The sequence below is a fragment of the Papio anubis genome, chromosome 6 (assembly GCF_008728515.1).
Source record: "Papio anubis isolate 15944 chromosome 6, Panubis1.0, whole genome shotgun sequence".
NCBI classification, from domain to species: Eukaryota; Metazoa; Chordata; class Mammalia; order Primates; family Cercopithecidae; genus Papio; species Papio anubis.
The window spans coordinates 92128094-92147026 of NC_044981.1; the positions used below are offsets into that span (position 1 = coordinate 92128094).

The 18933-nt window shown below is 37.3% G+C and overlaps 1 protein-coding gene across 3 annotated transcripts in view; it reads right to left on the reverse strand.

The window, feature by feature from the left end:
• The window catches only part of GPR63 (G protein-coupled receptor 63), a 107239-nt gene that overhangs the window by 78138 nt on the left and 10168 nt on the right, over positions 1-18933 (reverse strand). The window contains exons 2-4 of one of the 3 annotated variants that reach the window (XM_009205693.3): positions 10721-10857; positions 6625-6696; positions 5771-5817 (exon numbers count right to left, since the gene is read on the reverse strand). The gene's annotated coding sequence lies outside the window, so the exon portion shown is untranslated. Of the gene's footprint in view, positions 1-5770; positions 5818-6624; positions 6697-6831; positions 7704-10720; positions 10858-18933 lie in introns of those variants that run through there. The other 2 variants (XM_009205696.4, XM_009205694.3) reach the window with 2 other exon arrangements.

The window sequence follows — 18933 nt, forward strand, 5'->3', positions numbered from 1 at the left end:
CTCGCATGGGTCCTTTAGCCCCTTTGTTTTGGCCAATTTGTCCCATTTGGAATGGCTGTATTTACCCAATGCCTGTACCCCAATTGTATTTAGGAAGTAACTAACTTGCTTTTGATTTTACAGGTGCATAGGTGGAAGAGACTTACCTTGTCTCAGATGAGATGTTGGATGGTGGACTTTTGAGTTAATGCTGAAATAAGTTAAGACTTTGGGGGACTGTTGGGAAGGCATGATTAATTTTGAAATGTGAGGACATGAGGTTTGGGAGGGGACAGGGGCAGAATGATATGGTTTGGCTGTGTTCCTACCCACATCTCATCTTGAATTCCCACGTGTTGTGGGAGGTACCTGATGGGAGGTAACTGAATCATGAGGGTGCGTCCTTCCCGTAATATTCTTATGATAGTTAATAAGTCTCATGAGATCTGATGATTTTAAAAATGGGAGGTTCCCTGCACAAGCCCTCTTCTCTTGTCTACCACCATGTGAGATGTGCTTTTCATCTTCTGCCATGATTGTGAGGCCTCCCAGTCACATGGAACTGTGAGTGCATTAAACTTCTTTCTTTTGTAAATTGCCCAGGCTTGGTTATGTCTCTATCAGCAGTGTGAAAACAGACTAATTCAGCAGTCATTCAAAGTATCTGTGAAAAACTTTTAAAGACATGGCTAATGATTCACTTTTGAGTGAATAAAACAGAATATAAAACAGTATCTACAGTATATTCCAGTATATATCTGGATATATATTTATATGTATGTGTGTGTATGCATATGTGTATACAGAAAGACTTGTAGAAATGCACCAAAATGTGTATAGTAGTTTTTTCTGGATGGAACTATGGTTAATTTTTTTCTTTATGTTTCAATTTTTTATTTCTTCAATTGATCATGTACTACTTTTATCATTAGGAAAAAATAAGCCTTCAAACAAATTTGGTAACTTCTGTCCTTCCCCCATCCACATCTGAGTCAACAAATGTTAGGAACAGAACTGCATATCTGCAACAGTTCTGGGCTCCACCCTGGAATCTGCTCTTCCTTTGGAAAGCTTTTAGCACTCTGTGGCACTTGCCCAGATCAAATTCATATCTGCTCTCTGCTGCTTCTTACTTGATAGACATTTCTCTCAAGGCAAGACCCCTGAATTATCACAGATTTAAGACTTTACTCCTCCACATCGTGAGCCTTTTATCTGAGCATTAACACAAAGCAGAGAAAAATCAGGCTTTGACATTACTTTATAATCAGGAAGTACCTCAGCCGAAACTTTTTCCTTTAAATTCCAGGTTTCTGTTTATGCAAAACAAATCCATTGCTTGTATAAATCTGAGTTCCACATATCCAGACTACTTAGAAGGAGAGACATCTAAAATTTGTGAGTAAATGCACTGAAGTCTGACCCTATCAAATAAATTTATCATATATATCAACACCTAACCCTTTTGAACCAGAATTAAAGAAATGATATGTAGGGGTACTTCCATCTATTTGGGGGAAACATGATATCTTGCAAATCAAGGCTAATTTTATTCACTCTCAGTACAGCTGCTTGATTCCATAAAGGGGGGAAAAAAGCAGATGTTGAATTACAAAGGGAAGAAAACACACTTCCTACAGAAGGGTGCACCTAAATTATATTACCTTCACAGAAAACAAGAGCAGATGCATTGTTAGCATTTGGACAGAGGCCAATATTGGGAAAAACTGTGTAGCTGGTAAGAAAGTCAGTATACAACCTCAAGCATAGAAGAAAAATCACTTAATTTACTTTATTTCAACCAAGTTCTGCCTTAGATTCTATCCCACTGGAATTAAATTCTATGTGGGTCATTATTAGGCTCTTAGTCCCATCCCAGAAACCAGAAGGCATCCGTGGTGGCTGAAGAAAGAGAAAGATGTCTTATATCTCTTTTGTCATGGGTGCAGCAGGCATTTTCACTAATTAAGCCTGACATGGTCTCCTAAACTCTCTGCTTGCATGCCTTGAGTAGGACATGGGGATCTCCCAGGAGGTTGGCAACTCTGGTATCCAGGATCTCACCTCTCTTGGCTCATTTTCATGTCAGGCTAGAAAAGTCCCTCCTTGTCTCACCTTATCTGTGCTATTCTGCTTCTTTCCACAAACCCTATACTCCCTCTCATTCTTTCACAATGAACTGTGAAGGCCCATTATAGACAAGAGCTGAAATCTTAAAACTAGGCTTCCCTTTCCTTGAGGTCAGGAAGGGTTGACTCTTCAAAGTCTCCTGGATGGTAAGAAAATTATTTCAATTTCTATTTCTATGGCAGCAAGTAGAAGATAAAACAAAGCATGAGGTGTCTAAATTGAACAAGTCAGATCGTTCACATTCTGTTCTGTCCACTTTATTTTGTTCAATCTTATGTTTTTACATACTTCACAAGCACACTAGTTCCATGTTATCTATATCCACACATTCATTTTCCTTCCTTAAACCATTTGCAGGTCTCTGAAGTATACATACCTTCATGCCCCTTCTTTGCTTAACAGTTGAAGCAACTTCAAAAAGAGATATTATTTTATATTTTATCCATATAAATTTTACATTATTTTTGTTATTCTAAAATCTTGATTTCTCACTCCTTCCATTCTCTACTTTATCTTTTCTTTTTCTAAAAATTGTATATATTTATGGTGTACAACATGATGTTTGGATTACATGTATTAATTAACTCTGGCTTCTTTTGAGCATCTTATGGAAGTAGGAAGTGCTGTCAGGGTAAGAGATCTGGTTAGGCAGATGTCTCCCTGCCAGTATTTGTGTCCCAGAATCTTTCCAAAATGCCCCAGAATTCTTCTGTTGTACTCATGGGATCAACTCCCTCGATCTAAGGTAGCAATCAATGGGCCAACAGAGATATGTGCCTTCTCTTACCCTGACTGTACTGTGCCTTCCTGTAGTAACCCGCTGACCTCTCCCTACTCTTAGAATGTTCTCCTTCACTCCTGAGTATACAGGTCTGGGCTGAAAATGCTACAGCTGAGTATTAGCTCCCCTCCCACAAAGCAATTCTCTGCTCAGCCTCAAAAGGCAAACAAATCTCAGCGCTTGAGTGTTTCCAATACACTACTGTCTGCAAAAAGGATGTCATAAATTACATGTTTAAGACTTTGTTGTTTTTCATATTATTTATAACACTAGTTAAGACTACTTTAGCTGCAAGTAACAGAAACCAACTAAAAGCCAGGTGTAGTGGCTCACAGCTGTATTCCCAGCATTTTGGAAGGCCCAGGAAGGAGGATTGCTTGAGGCCAGGAGTTTGAGATCAACCTGAGCAACATAGTGAAACATCACCTCTACAAAAAATTCTTTCAGAAAAATTAGCCAGGCATGGTGGTGTGTGCCTGCAATCGTAGCTACTTGGGAGGCTGAGGCAGGAGGATCACTTGAAGTCAGGACGTTGAGGCTGCACAGAACCACAATCACGTTACTGCCCTCCAGACTGGGTGACAGAAGGAGACCCCACATTAAAAAAAAAAAAAAATAGTGTGGGGACAGGTGAAGACAGAAGCCAAGAATCAGCAAACACCCATTAATCTCTTTCATTCCCTTCTCGGCTTTGTCAGTGTATCTAATGACTTCTTGTGTCTTGGCACAGCTTGTTTTTCACTTTTTCACTCACAGAAGCTCTTATTTACAGAAGTTGTGGGGTTTTTTTCTTCTGTTTTTGGCTGCTGTTGTTTGTATTAACAGAATCTAAATAGTAATTTTTAAAGATTCTTGCTTAAATACCACATTATTCAGAAGCATTTGATGTGCTGAATCAAGAAGAGTTCAAATTTGGAATCTTAAATAATTTGTTCCATTTTTCACCAAAACTTTTAGAAATGAAAACTGAAAAAACAAACAAATCCTCAAATGCAGCAGCAATAGGCTTGCATTTGTTTCTTCCACCCATACTGAATTCTGAACAAAGAACACGCGATTATACAGGCCAACTCCACAGTGCTTTCATATAGATGACCGATTTCACCATTATTAAATGGCATAAAGAAGTGAAATGATCTAACTAAACAGGGGAAACATAGCTTTGATTGGCACCTCTTATTAGTTCAAGAAATCCAAACAGCGGAATCAGAGGGAAGCCAGCTCTCCATTAAAAGCAAGTCTTCTCCCTCCCAGCTGTTGCCAAGAGAAGAGGAAGATGCCCAGAGCAGGAGGGAGCAGCCTGTTGAGCACTGGAAAAAATCTTCGGGAGGATTATTTTTCTTCCTCACATTCAATTACTGTGTTCCCAGGCCTCTTTTTGTTTCTTTACACAACCATCTCAGAACGTGAAATTTGCTTAGGGGTCTGGAATTTAAATTTACCCCTGAATATCCCAATAAGCTCTTCCTGGGCTGAGCTGTAGAGAGCCTGCTGCAGCACAGGGCTTGGTGCAAAGCAATAATGAGGATGCATCTTATGAACATTAATTGGAGGAAAACACAGAGTAAGATGATTTATGTGAACAGAGAAGACAAGGAGAGAGAATCTACACTGTGCTATTGTGTGAAGAGACCAAGGGCATGATTTAGAAACCAAGGTTGAAATGCAGCCTGAAAGGGCTTTCACCCAAACTCCTGAGGGCAGCTTTAAGGCCACATCATTCGTCCTTTTCCACTTGAGTGTCACATTCAAGCAGTTTCTTTGCATCCTGTGCAATGTTATGAACTAGAAAAGGCTATATTTCACAAATTTAAACTTCAAATACCTTTTGAAAGATTCTAAACTAATGTATATTAGATGTTTCTATCAACTCCCATTTTCTATTCATGCACTCGAGGTTTCCATGGCAAGTGCTTACAGACTTCTCAACATACAAGCTGTTCTCTCTGAGCCACGTTGCAGGTGGGAGGCTGCTTAGCCAGTGGTTAGATCTGTAGGCTCTGCAACAGGACTGCCTGATTCACCCGCCCAGATCCTTCATTTAACCAAGGTAATATATCTGAACTTTCTGTGTGATAGTCATGTCATCTTAAAAGTGGGAACAATAGTAGTGCCCAATTCACAGGATCAAATGAATGAAACAATAATTTCTTAGACAAGTACCTAGCTAGCATACTAAAAGCTTGTGATGATCTTGGATAGTGCTATTATAATGCTTATAAGATTAATGGGAGTTTGACATCTCTGAGGAAAATTTAAAGCCTAGATAGTGCAGAAAAAAAAATTGGATCTTGATTTTGAAGCTAAAGATGGCCTTTCACAAGTTACTCTGCAGCACAACCTGGTCAGATTAATATATGAACTACCTTCAGGGCCATCTTAAAGAAAGCAGGAACTCTTGTCCTGCTTTCAAGGTCACTGTATTTTAGCAAAACAAACATCTTGGCTTTCTGCCTTCCATGGCCCCTACTTCTTGTAGCCTTGAAAGACAGGAGGAAGCATGCCTTTCACCAAGTCATCTTGGGTCTCTTGCCTCAACAACTCAGTTCTGCAGCTGGTCACAAGCCTACTATTTTTTTCCTTGCTTTCTTAGCGAAAAGGTATCTGCTGTGCTGATAGCGTATAAAATTTCAATTTCCTTCAGTATTCAAATACTTCAGGCTTGCAAGAATATAAATGACATGTTTTTAAAAACAGAAATTCAGAAAGCATCAAGTTACTGTATCCAAAAAGAAGGAGCTCCAAACACCCGTAGTTATCCAAAAACCAATAGATTCTAGATTTGAAAGGTCTCTTGCCTTTTACAGCATAGAATTAATGAAGGAGTATTTTCATGAGTTAGGAAGCCATGTGACATGTAAATTCAGTAAGAGTAAATACCAGAGAAGGAGTTTGGAGTAAATCCACAGAATCTCCACATGAAAAACCTGAAACCATGAGAGAAAATGATATTTATTAAGATTTGCATCTTGGTCATGAAATATGAAATTTAATTTCTAACATAATAAAATAAACTATTTTTTACATTATACTAAAATTTTTTAAAATTTCAGTTATGCACAGGCAAGAACTTAAAGAGAACAGATAAAAGTGAAAACATTAATATTTTCGAGGGAAAGATTTTAAGAGGACAGTTTTCTGCTTTTTGTTAGATTTTGTCAGATTTGGACAATAAATTTTAAAAACAAAACTATAGGAAAATATTGTTTTCTTCTTATTAAGTTGAATGTTGCCTAAGGCATTCCATTATAAAGAATTGAATTTACCTTTAATTATAAACATTTTAATGACGATCATTAAAACCATTCTAATTGAAAACAGAACTAAGAACTTGAAATAGTACTGAAGAGTTCAAAAAGTACCCTCATAAGAGTTAAATTTAGCTCATTATTTTAGTGGGATTTTTTTTAGGCTGCAAGTACCTCCAGGACTCTAGCCATTCGAGAAAAAAAGTGGCCTGTCAAAAGTAGAAGTGCATCTTAATTGCTTCAGGAATAGAAATAACTTATAAAATAAACATCTTTGGTTCCCAGCTATTAACATTGAAACATCTATTTTAAATGCTCTAAATTGCCATGTCATTGGTCAAAGCTGTTATTGTCAGTAAATAAACATTGAGAATAAATACAATACATTAAGACTTCAGAAATATCAATCCACTCAAAAGCATGGGAAACAGCCAAGAGATAAATCATACATCCGTAAAGAAAAGTGATTTTGTCTCTTTCTCTTACATTGAAATGAGCCTTCAGCCCTGGACTTCTTTTTCAACCACATAGTAATGTCTTATATCAGAGTCTTCAAGCCTGCCAAGGATGAATGGGAAGATTAGTGAAAATATATGATTACTAAATAAATTAGAATGAGTGCTATCCATTGAATATTATCAGCATGTTATTGCCATAACTGCAATTGTCAGTGTTGCACTGCAAAGACAGTACCAGCTCTATCTGGGGACTCAGGTAGACCTCACAGCTGAGTTGGAAAATGGGTTTCTTCCCATATACCAGTACCCCAGATGATGGTTGCTGGAGGACTCTGTTGAGAGGAATTGTGAGGTCACCTCCATAATTAATTGGTGATGCTTGCCGTGAGCATGAGGTAGCTGTATATATGTAGTGGAGGGAGGTGTAACTATGGCTTAAGGGCACATAAGGAGAAGGCGACATCTCCTTCAACCAATGCCTACCTACAGTTCCCCCAATGTACCCTGTTCTTTATCATCTTTGTGCCTTTGCTTGTGCTATTTCCTTTGCCTGATACATCCTCCTGGGTCTGGCTTCACTGCTGAGTAGCTCTGTGAGTTCCAGGTAAAAATGGAAATGTGAGTAGAGACACACAATTCTCCCATTTCTGATCCAGTTCAAAACATTTAAGGAAATGAAAACACAGGGACAAAGCATATATCAGCACTGGAAATGAGACTTTGAATGACCAGGAATTTCATCTGGTATATAACTGTCAGATACAAAAGTAAGATGGGTCCAGATTGAAGGACAGCACAGAGTCTGAATATGCAACTCATCACACTACTTAGTGTGATTTTTCAGATGATTAGTTAGAAAAAAGCCTTACATGTCACTCCTTGGTTGGAAAGGCAAAAGCAGGCTATGCAAGAGATGAGAGAGGTTGGAGAGACATTTCAGTCTGTCTTGTTTATAGTGTTGGATGAGTGGGTGGTTGTAGGGTGGTGGAGGTAACCCAGGCTAAGGGCAGCTCTACTGAGCAAAGAGCCAGCAGTGGAAATGGTTGCACAAAGCAACTAAAGCATAGCTATTATTTGGGCCAAGCTATGTTGAGGGGCTAGGAGCCAAGCAGACTGGATCTGTATCAAACTGTGACACTTGTTTATTTTTCCCCACAGAAAACTTCTTTTTTAAAAATAAAAGTACTATTAAAGTTAAGGAAAAGCAGAAGTGCATAAAATAGAAAGCCCCTCCAATTCCTTGTTTAGCATACACATGTACCTATGCAATAAACTTTCCAAAGATCATTTTTTCATTGTCTTATATTACTCCAGATATGTTTTGTGAATATGCAAATCTATACTTACATATTTATTTATTTTTCCTTCATGTGGTGTAATATATTCACGTATTTAATAGATGGGTTCATACTATTTTGGAATCTGGTGCTTTTACTCAAAATATTCTTTGGAGAGCTTCCCTTGACAGCACATTTGGATCCTTTTCATGACTGTAGAGTATTTCATTGCATGAATGTGCCATGATATAACTAATTTCTTTTTTTTGTTTGTTTGTTTTTGTTTGTTTTTTTGAGACAGGGTCTCACTCTACTGCCTGGGCTGGAATGCAGTGGCGCAATCTCAGCTCACCACCACCTTGACCTCCATGCTCAGATGATCCTCCCACCTCAGCCTCCCAAGTAGCTGGGACTACAGGCACAAGCCACCATCCCCAGCTAATTTTTTTTTTTTTTTCATAGAGACAGGGTTTCGCTATGTTGCCCAGGATGGTCTCAAACTCCCAGACTCAAACAATCTGACCACCTTGACCTCCCAAATTATTGGAATTACAGGCATGAGCCACCATGCCTGGTCAATCTAAGTAATTTCTAGTTTTTGTATGTTTAAGCTGTTCCCAATGTTTCCTCAAATGTCAACAATGCTGCTGTTGTATGTGTGTGATTATTTCTAATACATGTATACCTAAAAGTAGAGTCGTTTGCTCAAAGAGCATGCACATTTTAAATTGTAATTGATATTGTCAAATTTGTATCCTCATTCACAATATACACAATATAGGAGAGACCTTTTCCCACACCATTGGCAATACAGGAATATCATCAACCTAAATGTTTAATAGCAGAATACTGCTTAAGGTAACTGTCATACCTGTGTGAGGAAATACATGCAGCTATCTAAAATTATGATGTAAAAAATACTAATACAAGAATACACTAATGATGGATTAAGGAAAATAGAAAGATGCAAACAATAATATGTGGTATAATACTGTTATTATAAAAGCTTTCTGAACTTTTGTTTCTTCATTAAGAAAATTAGGATAGTAATGCCCATCCTAATTTGCTAAGAACAAAATAAGATCGGCCGGGAGTGGTGGCTCATGCCTGTAATCCCAGCACTTTGGGAGGCAGAGGTGGGCGGATCACAAGGTCAGGAGATCGAGACCATCCTGGCTAACATGGTGAAAACCCATCTCTGCTAAAAATATAAAAAAATTAGCGGGGCGTGGTGGCGAGTGCCTGTAGTCCCAGCTACTTGGGAGGCCGAGGCAGGAGAATGGCGTGAATCCGGGAGGCGGAGCTTGCAGTGAGCTGAGATAGCGCCACTGCACTCCAGCCTAGGCGACAGCGAGACTCCGTCTCAAGAACAAAATAAGATCATTTTCATGAAAATAGGTAAACTGTAAAATGTCTGACAAGTATAGAATGCCCTAATTGAAACTAATGCTGCCATTTTCCCAAAAGCTCTATGTCAATGGCATAGCTCAGACCAAACCCACTGGGCTTTGAACATATAAGACCACCCAGAGGCTCAGTCAGTGGAACACAGTTTTCACTCTGTGCACAGGCTGCCTGACAATACTGGCAAATGTGGGGACCCTGAGCACTTCCAGCCACCATATGGAACAATCTGCACAGATTTGCATACGGTGTGAATTTTTTTCCCAAGAGCTCTCAAAGCCTTCTTTTCCTCTCATTTTCAACATACCACTTCTACCTGCTCACCTTTTCCATAGAACTTACCCCTGACAATCCAAATCTGGAATTGTTTTCTCTTTTCTAGCATTCGTCTATACACCTGAACTCTCAGTCACCCAATGCTTTGCACAATTATGTTAACACAGGATGCAAATATGTCAACTTTGAGTAAGAGAGAGTCAGTCAAAATCTCTGTCCTTCCGGGGTCCCATTTAACCTTTGTAATCTTAGGCTATTTAACCTCTCTGGGTCTTGATCTCTTCATCTGAAAAATGGGGATAATTGAATTTATCTTAGAAGATAATGAATGTAAAATACTTTACACTGTCTGACACAGTGTAAGATTGCAATGTGGTGACATTGTTATTATTATTATTTCTACTAGAATATATGCTTCTTATAGGCATTGACTAGATCTTATCCTCACAAGATTCCGTACATAATAGTTATTTCTAAATAAATTTATCTAGATTGATATGTCTTTTATAACTTGACCAAGCATTATTTTATTCAGACAGCAACTTTTTGTGTAGGTTCATAAACTCACAGTAATATGATAAAACATAAAAGATTACAAACGAGAAAGCAAATATTTCTTTGGGGCTACATGGTAGGAGGTGGAAAGTTGAAGTAGGAGGGAACATGTAAAAGGAAAAGAATACATATGCTTCTCAAGAAAAACATTCCCAGACTTAAGACATTATTATCCAGGCCACAGAGTATAAGACAGAGAAAAAAATAACATTTTTACAGCAGAACATAAAACATCAAGGGCTGATATATTTTACATATATCATAATCATATGTACATATTTAACTTCACAGGAAAAAAAAGCTCAAGTTGAACACTTTGACATTTGTATCATATTATGAATATTTCCCAGATATTGTTCTTCCCTCTCAATCAACTGAGCAAGTGTCATTCAGAGTTTAGGTCTGAACAAAATGTCTGGACTAAAATTTAACTTAATGGTGTCCGAGAGTCTCAAAGCAGTTTGCACTGAGTGAAGCAAAACACCACCTCCGGTCTCCAGGGTTTTTATACTCAGAGGAGAAGTACTGAAGCACACAGTAAAATTTGCGATGGAGGTTCTCAGTTTACAATTAACCCCAAAGACATCCTTTGTTTCATACAGTTCTACTTACATGTTTTTAGCCCAATCACAGAAGAGACAAGTTGCCTGTTATAAAATAACATTCCTCCTTTGTGGCTGGTAACAAGCTGCATCTGGGCAAGGCTGTTAATTGGCAATTTTAAAAACATGTGGGGCCAACAAGGTCTCCTAAGCAGTGATCAACAGACATGATGTATAATGGGAAAGAGAACATTGGGGATTAATAATAGAATGTGTCTATCTTATCATATTTTTAATGAGATGCATTTAAGAGAGTAAACAACATAAACATTTCGTCTCCTTACTCACAAAAAGCACAAACTATGTTGTAATGCTCTGTACTTAATGTGAAATAAGTTTTGGAATATATAGCATATAAAGTTATTTTAATCCCACTAAATACTTTGATATGAAACTACTCAAGGAATTTAAATTCATTAAGCTTATTGAATTTTTTAGTTTTCTTAGTTAAATGATGTTTTAGATGTAGGAAAAACTAAATTTACAAGTGACTTATAACAGGATTTCAACACCACGTTGGGTAGGGACTCAATATTTGAGTCCCTAGTTACTAGCCAATAATCAACTGTAAAGAATACAGATGATGCACTCTGGTTACACTCAAAAGCTTCATTCTTCCTAGTAAGGGCTGATAACCTTATGGGGAAGGAGCAGCAGAAAAAAGGAAAGCAGAACCCTTCCACCTCATAAGGAGTCAGTGGTGACACGCAGGCTTAGCGTTCCTCATACCACAGTATGCCTGGGTTCAGCTGCTTGGTAACACTGCTGCCAAAAATTTCACAGCCTGAACATGATAATGCCTAGAAAAGTCATAGGATAGGAAAGGTTATACACCCACCATTCAGAGCCATTCTGGCTTACCGAAGGTGTTTGAGTAGATTCTCCTTTCATAGAAAACTCTTGGGAGACAATTATAAAGGAGGAGCCATCTTTGCAGCTAGGATCCTTTTGAACATCTGAATCTATAAAACCTCAGCAGTGGAAGCAAAACACTATCCATTGCCTGAGGGGAAAATTTGGGGTAAGGATGCATTTTTATTTACATTAAACATTTTGAAATTTAAAAATTCATTTCAAATGCATCTAAGATTTTCATAATTGATCCACATAAACTTCATTTTGTTCTAAAATTTTTAATGGTAATTTTGAAGGCACATTATACACAAAGCATTTATTTGTGCTAAAATATCTAAAGGAAAATAGATTCAAATCAGAGATCACTATTTTTACACTTATCTATTTCCTGTAGGTTTATTGCTCTACAAGTGAAATTTTATGAAATCACATTTAATATTCATATTTTAAAACTATGCATCACATTAACTTGCAGGATTACAATTTTGTATAGTCAAGATTTAGAGAATAAACATCTTTACTTTGTAAATTCACTGCTTTCTGCTCTCATTTTCTTATCACCTAAATATTGAATATAATTATGTTTCAAGGTTAACAAAGTTGAAGTTGAAATTGAGCTATTTCAAACATAACTAAATTACGAATTAAGTCTACCCATGAAGTAACATTTGGCAGAGACTGTACTTGATAAAATATTTCCATAGTCTGCACTTTAGAAAGTTTCAAGAGAATTCATGGCTATCCTAGAGAGTTCAACAATTTGTCTGCCTGTATGTATAGAATCCTGTGGGAAGTCCTTTAAGGATCCTTTTGAGCATCTGAATCTATAAAACCTCAGGAGTGGAAGCAAACCATGAATTTCTCACATCTATTGGGATCACATAGCACAGCCCATGTGTTAATTAATACATTCAATCTGGCCTTCTCATCATAATGGGGAAGTCTCTGAAAAAGCCAGAAGCTTTCAAAACCTATTAATAAATTAGTATTTGATGAGTTATATGAAGATAGTATGATGCTATGTACACAAGGTATGATGTTAGGTGCCAGAGGGCAGGAAAGATGGATACAATTGTCATCCTGAAAAAGCACAGATAGTGGAAAAAAGATTAATAAGTACCTCTTTCAGATTTGCTACAAGAAGCAAAGAGCTACACAAAAGGTATCAATATAAAACAAGCAAATTTTCTCTTTATACACATATGCATACAATATATGTGTATGATAGATCTCCAATCTATCATAGGAGAAAATTGAGTTGAAACTACAAAAATAAACAGCTACATGGATCACACACACACATATTTATATGTGCGCAAACACACACGTGTAGAAAACACAACAAGAAGGCCATATGTTCCCAGTAGAAATATAAAGTTGCTTTTTCTTTATATTGCCATACTTTATAAATATTCAAAATTGGCTATTAGTCTATATTGGAAAAATCATTATTAAAATATAAAATAATCTTAAATCTGGACTTCAAAATTTTTTCATATTTTTAAAAGTTCATCTGTCATTAAGGGATTAGAAAGCACATTTCTAGTCTAGCAATCAAACAAAAATGTGTAGCTAGTAGAATAGATCCTGCATTTTTAGACATCATATTTAATCTATCATATTAACATGATAGAAGGAAAACAGAAGATAATGTTACAATTTGTATTCTAGCCTAAAAACTTTCTGGGCTTCCAGACACTATGATAATGAATACTTTAAATGCATGAATGAATCAAAATTTAACGTAAAATCACAAGTGCTTCTATCACAAATACAACCAGCTGTGTTTAGAATTTATGCCTTGATATTTTCAAAAACCAACAAATTTAAATGTACTATAGGAACTAATTACTTCCACAACCCATTTCCCATGGCCAGTGACAAAGAAACATTTGCAAATAAAGCCAGTTTTATTTACTCTTATTGTCTTATTCAACAAACCTTTTAAAATAGTTGTTAATTGCCAGTCACTATGCTGAACATTGGGTATTCAAAATGTTAAATTAATGACAAGTTAATTCAAAATGGTAAATTAATAAGAAAAGAATCTAATTTTTTAAATATACAAAACATTTCAAGAGACACTTTGCAAAAGTTATCCAAATGGCCAACGAGCAAACGAATAGGTGTTCAGCATCATTCTTCATCAGATAAATACAAATTAAAACTACAGTCCAAATCTATCCAAATGGCTAAAATAAGATTGGCCATACTAAGAATAGGTGCAGCTGTGGAGCAACTGCAACACTCATTAATGGTGAGAGGGAGAGTAAAATGCTGCAACAACCTTGGAAAACTATTAAACTTTTTTTTTCCTTTTCTTCTTCTTTTTTTTTTTTTTAAATAGAGACAGGGTCTTGCTATGTTGACTGGTGTGGTCTTGAACTCCTGGCCTCAAGCAATCCTCCTGCCTCGGCCTCCCAAAGTATTGTGATTACAAGTGTGAAGCACCACGCCCAGCCAGCAGTTTATAATAATGTAAAAACTGTGCACACTTATGACTCAGCAACTTCACTTCTAGGTATACACCCAAGAGAAATGAATGTATGTGTCCACAGAAAGACACATATAAGACTGTTCCATTTACATGAAGTTCACAGGCAAAATTAATCTACCCAATAGAAGTTAGAAGAGTGGTTGCCTGGGGCGGGGCTGAGGCATTACTGACTGCAAATTAGCATGAGGGAATGTTCTGAGATGATTGAAATGTTCAACACCTTGCTTTAGGTAGTGATTACATGGGTATATACATAAGTAGGAAGTAACTAAGGTGTACACTTGTAGCTTATGTATTTTTCTGAATGATAATTATACCTCAATTTTTAAAAAATAACATGGTTAGGTCCCTACCTTCAAGAAGTTATAATACGAGTGAATTAACAGCCATACAATGTGATATGAGCAATGATATACTTAGTGAACAGTGTCCATGAAGCTCAGAGGAGGAAACAAAGAATTCCATCTGGAGAATGCTCAAAGGCACCATAAGTAAGTGTGGAATTGGTGTTTAATTATGACCTTTATGCCAGGAAAGTCTCTCAAGAATATCACCATTTTCCTATTCACTGGTATATTGGAATCATTTAAAAATATTAACTGAATATTCATTCTAAGCAGACCACCATTGGCATTGTAGGCATTATTGCTAAATATTTAATCTTCACTCACTGTGTCCTGTCACACAGTCCAATTTACTCCAACATATGTCTATCAGGTTCTTAGCACCCCTGACTTTGGGGTGATAGGACAGGCACAGAGAGAAGTAAAACAAAATTCTGGCCTTCAAGGAATTTGTAATTTTTCAAAATACCTCTAATATCCATCTTTTCTCCATTTCTACTGACACCATTTAAGACCAGTTCTTGTTCCTGCAACAACTGAACGAGTCAAAATAAATTACTACCCCATCTTCCTGCTTTCCAGCACTTTCCCAGCCCCAATTATCCCATGCATACTATTCTCATCAATTATTTTCGATGTTCAGAATGGCTCAGGAGCTTCCTGGGGCCTAATGCATCAATTGTAAACTGTTCAGCATGGCTTATCAAGTCCTGCACAATTTGGTTCCCCCAATATTGCTCCAGAAAGAGTAACGTCTACTGAGTAGCAGTGACACTGTAAAGACACTTGAGAGAAAAACAATTCTTAGCTTACATGTGCTTTGAACCACTTCATTTTTAATGGGACACCTTGAATTTATTATTTAAAATGTGTTATATTAATTGTAGTATGATACAGGCTGGATTCTGTCTATGTGGATCTGCCATGATCTGGAGTGTTCATTTATTCATTCATTCATTCAAAAATCATTTACTGAGCCGGGCGCCATGGCTCATGCCTGTAATCCCAGCAGTTTTGGAGACCGAGGCAGGCAGATCATAAGGTCAGGAGTTTGAGACCAACCTGGCCAATATGGTGAAACCCTGTCTCTACTAAAAAGTACAAAAATTAGCCAGGTGTGGTGGCTGGCTCCTGTAATACCAGCTACTTAGGAGGCTGAGGCAGGAGAATTGCTTGAATCCGGGAGGCAGAGGTTGCAGTGAGCCGAGCTTGCACCACTGAACTCCAGCCTGGGTGACAGAGCAAGACTCCAACTCAAAAAAAAAAAAAAAAAAAAATCATTTACTGATCAATTTCTCTGTGTTCTATATTAATGAAATACAGAAATATAAAAGACTAATGTATTGTCAAAGAGGGAAATACGAAGATCAAAAACATATACATAGAGTTTTTCCTTTTTTTACTCTTCATAAAATCCTTCTTCCCTACAGGGGTACCCACAATAGCATTCCCTGGGGCAGCTGCAATTTCTCAAAAGAGATACATACAGTGGGATGCTGAAAAGTGTCCTGAAACAAAATGTCCTTGCATTATAAAATGCTAAGAGAAAAAATAAGGCAAAAACTGGAGTCAGTCTGGTGCTTTCCTCTGTAGGGCCTGTGAGGATACATGTTTCTTTCCTCATTGAGTCAGATTTTATGATCATAGTGCCCTCAGATACAAGAATCAAATCATTTTCAAGAGCCTAACATCATTATTTTAAAACAAGGCATTGCCATTTTAAGCAAAACAGCTTATGTAAATGTCAGTATATTTAAAAATAATCGAATTTCTCTTTAGCTAGGAACCATTCTGTAAGAGTCTTTTTTCAGCATCTAAGGTTGGTATTGTTGTATACTAGAGAAGCCAAAATACAGTGACCAGGTTTACTTTTCTGCTAAAAAGGCTGATTATTTTTATACATTCCTGATCGACATTTTGCATCTCTTTTTCTATTCTGCATTTGAGTTGCAGCCTTCTGGCAATGTGAAGATGTTTTCAAGCACAGATTCGATATGTATAAGCCATCCGTTTTTCTGAAGATTTATAATCGGTAATTTTAGAAGGATTCCGTTCTTTATCACATCTTAGGTTAATGAAACATCTATGCTAGTATTTTCTAAAGTTCTTTTGGAAACAAAATCTCCTGAAAGATTTTCCAGCCTGTGAAAATGAAAAACTCATTTAAATAATCAGTTCAGAACAACATTTCTGTTTATGTTAAGAATGCTGCTCTGATATTTAAAGTGGTTTAAGAAATCCAACCAGTGAATATAAAATTAAGCATAATTTTCTCTCCTCTAAGAGAGCACGGAAGCTCCAGAGAAACTGGCAACTCAGAAGATGTGTGGCACTGTGCCTGCTCCAAGGAGTAATGCTGAATGCTTTTGCATTCAGGTTTTGCAAAAACTTCATGCACTTCATAGCCCATGCTTACTAACTGAATTTTCAAGCTTCTCTTTTCCCCTTTCTTGTGGAAGCCCAACTTCCTGTGCCATCATTGATCATACTGAGAGGCTCCTTGATCTTTCCCAAAATTCTACTAATAAGCCAAATACACAATTTCAAACAAAGAAAGCCATTTTCTGGTCCCAAGGTTAGAGCTTTGAAAGTATGGAAAGTTCAAAAGCTTAAGTTGTGTATTTTGACTCATTTTGGCTCAAATGTTGACTGTTCATTTAATTATTTAAGAAAAATGTATCCTGTGATTTCAGGGGGTAAAAAGGGAACTTCATGTGAGACTCAGGAAGACAATACCCAAGCAAATGCCTGGGCATTAAAGGTTGGATACAGAGAAGGATCTTTCAGAACACCTAGAAAAGCTCTTAATTTACTGATGCTCTGGTTTCACTCACCAAAGTACCATTTTCTGGGTCTCAAAGGGAAGTGCAGGTTGGAGAGGATGTGGGCCCAGGCCTCGCTGATACAGAGATCACCTTCCTTGGGTTGCTCTACTTCCAGGCTAAAACTCCCATCATCTTCGAGGGTGGAAGGGTTTGGGACAGGGTGGATCCTGCGGGGTCAGCTCCTGGGTTAAAATGTAGGCTCTGCTTTGGGGCATCCAACCTCATCTTTATGACAGGTTTTCTTACTATGGAGTAGGAGATCTCATACCAGCAAGGACAGAAGTTTTGCTTGTTTCTTTCACAGAGGAGTATAGTAGGGTAACATCAATGTTTTTCAGCTGTTTTTCCACATTTTTTAAAAACCACAATCATCTTTTTGTCTTACATCTTTTTGCTTCACCCACATTTGTTGAAAAACTTTAATGGTTGGCCAGTACAGCTATAAATTACTCTGTTTCTTAATTCCATTTTCTTCATAAAATTCAACAATGACTCATTATGGTTTGAAATGTTTACTCAGAAGTGGTGAGAAATTACAGCTGGTTGGACAGCCAGAGGGCCTTTTTCATTACAATGAGACATAAACATTGAATTCTGAGAGTAACAAGCTATGTACTGCCTTGAAACAGGCATGGCATGAATCTGATTTCAGCAAACTCTGAAGCCCGTATTCAGGTTAAAGTGAACCAAAAATGTAGCAGCTCAGGGCTGTGTGCAATTTTAGATCGAGTGTCCTCATTATAGGGTAAAAATAGAAATATCTAGGTAATATTACTGTGTTGTTCTGAGGTAAAGCAAGGAAATGAGCCTCTGTGACTTCAGTTTCTTCTGGAATCCTTCTGAGAATAAGATGTTTATTAAGCTAAGTATACAAAATGATGAATGAGGAAGGATAAATGATCGGCTAAATTGTATACTACATTAAAAAAAATAAACACAAAGTTGGAATTTCGAAAAAGGAAAATTAGATTGCTGGGAAAGGGAGGAGTTTGAGTCCTGGAGGAGGAAAATAGCTTTACCTCCTTTCTCCATCCTCTCTGCCATATCAATGAAAGTAAATCAAGACTGCTGCAGATATTTGCATTATTTTAAAACCTTTTTAGCTGTGTCTTCATCCCTGGCTTACCCTGCCTCAAAATTATCATTTTCCTCTTTTATTTTTAGAATAAGTAAAAGTATTAATATATGCAAATAGGATTCTTGAAAATCCAAGGAAAATTCAAACCACCTTCCTCAAATTCTTGACAACGTTTTATGTCATCCTTTTCAAAAAGAAACCTACCTTCCTTCTCTCTGTGACAATGGAGAAGGACCATTGTCAGAAGATAAAGGATAAACTTTTGCTGCTCCACCTTCACCTTTTGACCAAAGATGTTTTTAATATTGCTGTGTCCAATTGCTTTGCCTCATTCTTTGATGTTTCAAGTAGGCCAGAACAAAATCTAGGCCAACCCCTCCCAGCTTCCTTCCAAATCCTAAATTAATATAGCAGGGAGTGTGGGGGAAGCTATTTTTCATTTTTCATACCCATAATTGTTTGAAGGGGCACTGTATGGCCTCCAAGTTCTGACGGATAGGGTATCTGTTTAAAAAGACATTCTATCAGACCGGGCGCGATGGCTCACGACTGTAATCTCAGCACTTTGGGAGGCCAAGGCAGGTGGATCACCTGAGGTCAGGAGTTTGAGACCAGCCTGACCAA